Below are 6,987 nucleotides of genomic sequence, written 5' to 3'. Positions count from 1 at the left end.
AAGGCCCTGTAAATCTGGTGTTCTGCCGAAGAACATCACCTTTTATTCAGCGTAATTCCCCTCCACTTTTTATGTAGGCTAAAGGGGTCTCTGAGGGAGATGCAGACAGCAGCTGCATCACTCAGAGAAAAATGTACCATATGGCTATTACATGGATGAGACCTTAGTATAAGTATGGGACTTTTTGCTACCATTTTTAAGGTTTGAGACAGGAACATTTCTCTGCATTTCTGCAGAATTTTATTTGCTCTATAATGTTTACCAGAAATAATAATTATTTTTATACTTCCCTATTTAAAGTTAAGTATTGCCTTAAATAAATCTCAGAAAGTCTGGGAAAAGTGCATAGACTCATCTGAGTTTCCTTTTCATTCTCCCTACACACCTCAATGAATGTGCTATTCGAGTTTTAACCTCTTTCCACGTAAGGTCAGTCAGATCCTTCAGAAGGTTTTGTGCAGTCTTTTTCAGAAGTATGAATGATGGCATGTTCAATGGTATGGTGTGCACTCATTGTATCTTTTTCATGACTTGGGTGAATTGGGTGCCATGCAGATATTATAAATCAAACCCAGCATAGCATGAAACACAGGCAACAACTGGTTGACATGATTTGTATCCCAGGGACGGGTGTGTTTTTGTTGCTAGAGATATTGTCCTGGAGTTGTCTAACAGGGAAAAACCGGTTCCCTGACAGGGGAAGAAGAATCCTGTTTGTCTAGCTGAGGCTCAGAGCTGGCAGTGCATAGCAGAAAGTCATGAAGTGTTATCTATTCTTTGTGCTAGTGCTCGGTAAAAGAGTTGGCTTGATTTCAATGATACGTTCTGTTTAAATTGCTCTTCTGTGAAGTACACTGAAGGACTTATTGAAGTAATGAAAGCTTTTTCCACTTTGGAAATATCAGCAACACCATATTCAATTTGGCATCACTGTGCCAAACAGCCACTGAAAAAACATGTAGCATGAATTGCCACAGTTCAGCAAAAATCAACAAATATGTCTTTTTTTTCCCCCAGCTGTTTGGCATATGAAGTTATCAAAAAGAAATGGAGAAAACAAACAACAACAACAACAACAACAAAAACCCAAAAAAAAACCAAAAAAAACCCCCCAAAACTAACAAGCAAACAAAACCAAAAACCACAAAGATAGATAAAATAAAACAGCTTCAACTATTTTTTTACCTACATAGGCCTCTTTATATACTAGCTTGACTCTTTAACCAAGGAACTCTTACTTTTCATTTCCATAAACATCCTAGAAACCAGCTTCAAAATCAGCCTTAATGCACCTTTATATGGATACAGCAGGACCGATGATTGCAGCTTCATTTTACACATAGCAAATAATAGAAGTCTTTATAGCTGTTTCATCACCTCTTTTTGCCTGAGATGCTTTTGCAGCTTCTAGCTTTGAGGGGCAGTGTCATTCCCACTTTCTCTCTACCAGTTTGTATTCAATGTTCTCTCAATCCTTCTTTTAATGTTGCTGGAGAGTGGTGTGAAAGGAGAGAAGGAAGAGAAAGCAGGAAAAGACTCATTGCCACTGAATCTGGCAGCAACACAGATGCAAATGGTTCTTTCTCAGCCAGCAAATTTAAAATAATGAAAAAAACTCCCAATTTATAGCAAGTGAAGTCATATGATACTATCTTTGAGCTTTTTATGCAATGTTTTTTTGTTTTCATTGTTATTAATGAAAAATTATTTTAGCTTGGTGCCTGATGCATAGAAAAGGGTCCAAGTAATGCTACAATTCAAGTAAATCCTTTGCTTCTGTATAGTTAACTCTCACCAATTACAGAAACACAGAGCTCAATTGTTGATTTTCCATAGATAAACAGTTTTACATATGCACTGATTTAATACACCATTAGTAATGGCTTTTTGCTTAATGCCTTATTTGTTGGGCAGGATTGGATCTTCATCCATTGCATTGTTTCCTTTTTGCTTATGCCCATTAAAAACAGTACTGGGCCTCACCAGACAGGGAAGGAGCCCGAGCTCACCTGGAGGGCTAGCATGGCTGAATGGTCCCTTCAGAATGTTTTACTTCATACTTTTAAAAACTAACAGACGAATAACAGGCACAGGTGTTATGGCTTGAATTTTCCAGAGGGCTGCTGTGCTGCAGAAGGTTAGAGCAAGACTGTCTTTCCCCACACTGCATGGTGACTCCTTTTGCAGATAGAGTGCTACTTTCTCTCCTATGGTGAGAAACACCATACTGTACACAGTGACGAAGCACAGAAACTTCTAAATGAGATCCTTCACTGTGATTCCTTTACACCTAGGAATTTCCAGACTTTTTTTGTTTGTTTGTTTCTGTTAAAAACAATCTGCTATGTACAATGCTGAGATAGCCCAGTGTTTTTGATGTAGCTGTGAGTTGGGTTTAAAGCCTGCCCCTCCTGCTTCCACCTTCCATAACTTGGTAAGAGGTTTGTTTTGGGAGGGACATGATCAAATGCAGAGGGTAACAGCAGGAATAAGACAGTTGCCTTGTATGTCTCTAAAGAAGATGGAGGAAGGACTGAGAAAAATTCATGCACAGGGAGGGAACACTCTAGGCATGCATATTTGTCTAGCAGAACACTTTCGTGTTACACACCTGACTGTATTGGAAAATGACAGTGTTTTTGGTCTGTTTTCACAAGAATAACATTACAGAGACAGCAAAACTACTGTCCATTCTCTCAGTAGGAGCCCTTAAGCTTTCTTACTGTGATCTTCCTGAACTGATTGTCTAAAGCCAATTCTAACATAGTGTGGAAGCTTGAAGCAGAGAAGCACCTTCCCTTTTCTGTGGCATCTGGAGACCTGGTTGTATTGTTTATGCAGGCAGTGAAAGGTCACGGCCTGGCCTAGTCACTGTTAGTAAGTTGTACACTGACTGTCCAGCATGCCTGCTGTGACTTGTACTGAATGAAAGAGAGGGAAAGCTACCACTTCTGGCTGATTGGAGCTGGCTCAGACCAAAGCAGGTTGATTAAGACTGATGAGGTACCCTTCACCTTCTTTTCACTCTCCACCCCCAAATAAAGTTTAGCCATTTTGCTCCAAACCATGGATGCAAAAAGCTTCACACAAAGTGCAGTTAATGGAATCTTCAGCAGGAGGAACACAGGCAGCCTGAACACAGAGCAGGTGCAGGCACACAGCTGGGCTGGCAGGACAGTAATCAGGGGAAAACACTTGGCTTGGAATTTAGCACACCACCACACACCTTCATTATCGGCAAATCAGCACACAGAAGGAGAACAAAAGAACAGCTTTGTAGCTGCCTCTCCTAGACGACTGAAGGAATCAGTGAGATGACATGTAGGTCAGGACACAGAGGTTGATGTAAAATGATCCTAAACTAACAGCATGACAAACTGGACCCCTGACTTGAATTTCTGTGAAAAGAGAAGAGATGGCAGCAGAAACTCTGAGAAAAAAAAACAGTTAATGGAAGTGTTATGAATAGAAAGCTATCTATTTTTTTTAGGTGGCAGAGTTAAAAACAAGTCAGACCAGTTGTTGTAAGTTAGTTGCACTGCCAAAGAAAAGTTCTTCAATTACCTGTTAATGGCTGGTGATTAACCATGGTCCCCCTGATGCTGGCCGCTTGCCAGGGAGGGACACGGAACAGACCCTCTAAGTACCAGGAAAATAGCAGTGACATCAGAGCCAGTATGCAGATGAGAAATGCATTGCGCCCCGAATTTTTACAGTTTTACAGGAAAAACCCCTAAAATTACGAGCCAACAAGTGACCTAAGTGACGTCTAAGGATGGGAGCGTAGTCCCGTACCTGCTTGGACCCTTTTTGCTTCTCACCCTAACCTGAAAAGATGTTGATTAAAGAGACGCCCCAGGGCGTTAGACAAAAAAGCAAGGAATCTGCTACTCTGCCGTGAGGACAGAATCCCCAGCTCTGTCTGCAGACCAGCAGACAAAGCTGCATCACCCTCCTTCTCCGTGCCACGCCTGGGAGCAGCGGCGGCGTGGGCACGACCCGTCGACTACTCCCCACCTGAGCTGATTCTTCTTAATAAAGGCATTAAAAAGGAGAAAGATCTCCTGCCCATTTATTTCAGAAGGGCTTCCAAGACATCAAAGTTTTGCTTAAGTTCCAGGGAGAGGAATATGTACAGTCTGCATCTAGGCTACCTCTTCTCTAAAAGAGAGAAGGATATTAACCTATAGGAGAGCTAAATAATGAGATACCTCTTAAAATATGTACTCAGTGAAAAGTGTTGCACTTGGAAAATTGCTTCTCAGCAGATTAATTGCTTTTTCCAGTATTCATTGCTTAATAGTCCCTCTAATCCATTGTGGTCTGGATGATGTATTTCTCACAGAACTAGCAGCGTTTCATTCTACATTGCCTCTTTTTTGAATCTAGAAACAATGGGCAATAAAAGAGGAGGAAAGAAATGTAACTGAAATAGTCAGTGGGAATTCCAGCTCACCAGCTTTATACAAATAATGATTCCCATTTATTTTTCCAACCTCTAGTTTCTCTAGCCTGTATAAATAAAAGCAATGGTCAACTAGCAAAAATTAAACCAGTATGACTTCATGGTTTTTTTTCAGTGCTTTTTGACAAGGACTAATATCTTTTTGTGGGTGAAATATGAGATTTCATTCTTATATTTGCTAAAAACCCCAAACAACAACATGTAATGCTAGAATCAGGGTGTTGCTTTGTCTAGTACTGACATAAAAACCATTATTTCAGTTGGTATTCTCATGTCAGCACAGAGGGTCAAGAGAGACCCCTGCATTCTCTTATATGCTTTTAGAAAACAGCTCCTCTCATACTAGCTGAAGAGCTGTATGAAATCAGAATATTCAAGAAATAGTAGTAAAACAGTGGTTTTAATGCTATTGGCAAGGCACAAGCTTCAATTTAAACACATACATTAGATAACCATCTCATAATTTGTCCTCCATAGTTAGTGAAATCTATCTTTCATGGTCCATGTATGAACATTTTAACTAAACCTATACAGATGAGACAAAAATGGATATGACTCCACAGAACAGGTGAAATAAATGCAAGGGTGAATGCAAATGTAAAAGAGCCTGGTACTACTCCCTTAGGACTGTGTCTAGGGAGAGAACCCTCTTTTGGCTGAAGGAAAACAAAGGAGTGACCTTGCAGGAGAAAAGGCTTTGATGCTGTACTGCAGTGGCAGGACCTGATGGAGGCCAACAGATAATGTGCTGAAAATGCAAATCCATGAGGAGACCTGCCTGTGCCACAGCACACATACACCCTACCAGGTGAGCAATCCGGAGCAGGCAGCTGGTCCTGTGCATACCTGGCTACACCACACCAGAGGAAGGGCAGAGGAATTAGACAGCTTAAAAGCTGTTGAGCTGTAGAGGCTCAGGGTCAGAGTTTCTGCTGATGTACTCTAGCAGCATACTTCTAGGGTCTGTCCTTCAATCTAATTCACCCCAAAAGAAAGAAGCAAATCAAGCAGTTCAAGAGCAACTTCATCCTTTTAAATTGCCTTTCCTCACTGCCCTTTATGCCCTCTTCTCTCTTCACTTAAGTACTGCATTTCAGCGTGGGTGCCTCAAATTGGTTGCAATTTATAAGCATGTTATCCTCACAGCCAGATATTGATGGGAGCAGCATGGAGCCCTGGGGCTCTGTGGACACCCTGCAGGCAATTTTTGGGATACTGCAGGTGGATTAATTATTTCTATTTCTACAGGCTGCTGCTCTGAGCCATAACATCCATTCCAGGCACATAAAACAGCAATTAAAAATGCCAAGCATGTCCAGACAACTGTCTACTTTCAAATAGTCACACACATCTTCAGGGTGATCTGTTAAACTATTCACATTCACCACTGCAGTTGCTATGGGCTCAGCTGCAGTAAACACAAAGAGCAGAAGTCAGGGATCAGAAATGGCATTTTCATTGCATTAGACTGTGGCACTCTGAGCATCCCCAAAGCTTCCAGCTGGCTTGACTGGGAACAGAAAGGGTCTTCGGGGGCACAAAATTACTATTAGGGCCCATATTAACAGCTGCCGCTACGTACCAAAGTTTCTTGGTCCTCAGGATAGCTATCTATGGTAGCATGCTACTTATTCCAGCAGATGAGGATGAACAAAGGAAGACTCTGAACATGGACTAGGGCCTGAAACAATCATCTGGTGAAAATAACAGCGTGGACAATACCAGAGTGCCATTCCAGACTCTGCGAAGTCTGGAGCAGCCTGGGAGCTATGAAGTTTCATAAGTAGTGTTGGACTGCTGGGGAAAAGCCAACACTGTATGAGGATGGACTTGCTGAGAGAAAAGAGAAATCTTCTGTTTCAGCAAGCCTTAGCAGAAATCCTAATATAACTGCATTTGTTTGGAGCACAGTCCTTGTGAAATGTGCTGAGGGCTTTTGGTGAAAACCCTTAGGGCAATAAAAAGGACATTACAGACAAGCTGGGAAAATGAGGAGTTCCACAAAGGAGGACTTCAAAGTGGGGAAGTAAAACTGACTAAAACTCTGGCAAAGGAATCAACCTTATTCGTAGGTGAAGATGCTTAGGACATCAGAAAAGTGTTCTCCAAATATATTTTCTGCTGTGATTAGGGACAAAATCTTTTAGATGTGACAGCATAAAAAAGATAAGACTGGTATTTCATTTCCTCTTGTAATTTTCCACTTCAATTAAGTGAAAAGAATAATAATATTTAACATTTTGTATTTTATTTTATTATTGCATTATAAATTAAAATTATGATTAATGATAGTGGTTGTTTGAATTGCATTTGAAGACTATTTATACCAGTGCAGGACTTCTGACTTTTTTCTTGTAGGCAGAACACTTTTTTAGTGTTTGCTCTATTCATGAGATTAATTATGGACAGAAGGTGTGTCAAGGAATATTTGACAGAAAACAGATGCTTATATGACAGCAAGTTCAATCTGTATTTGGAGGTTCCTTAACTAGCATTTTCAAAATTTCTGCTGAAGTTGGAAA

This window comes from Passer domesticus, chromosome Z, assembly GCF_036417665.1.
Source record: "Passer domesticus isolate bPasDom1 chromosome Z, bPasDom1.hap1, whole genome shotgun sequence".
NCBI classification, from domain to species: Eukaryota; Metazoa; Chordata; class Aves; order Passeriformes; family Passeridae; genus Passer; species Passer domesticus.
This window is presented reverse-complemented; position numbering follows the sequence as displayed.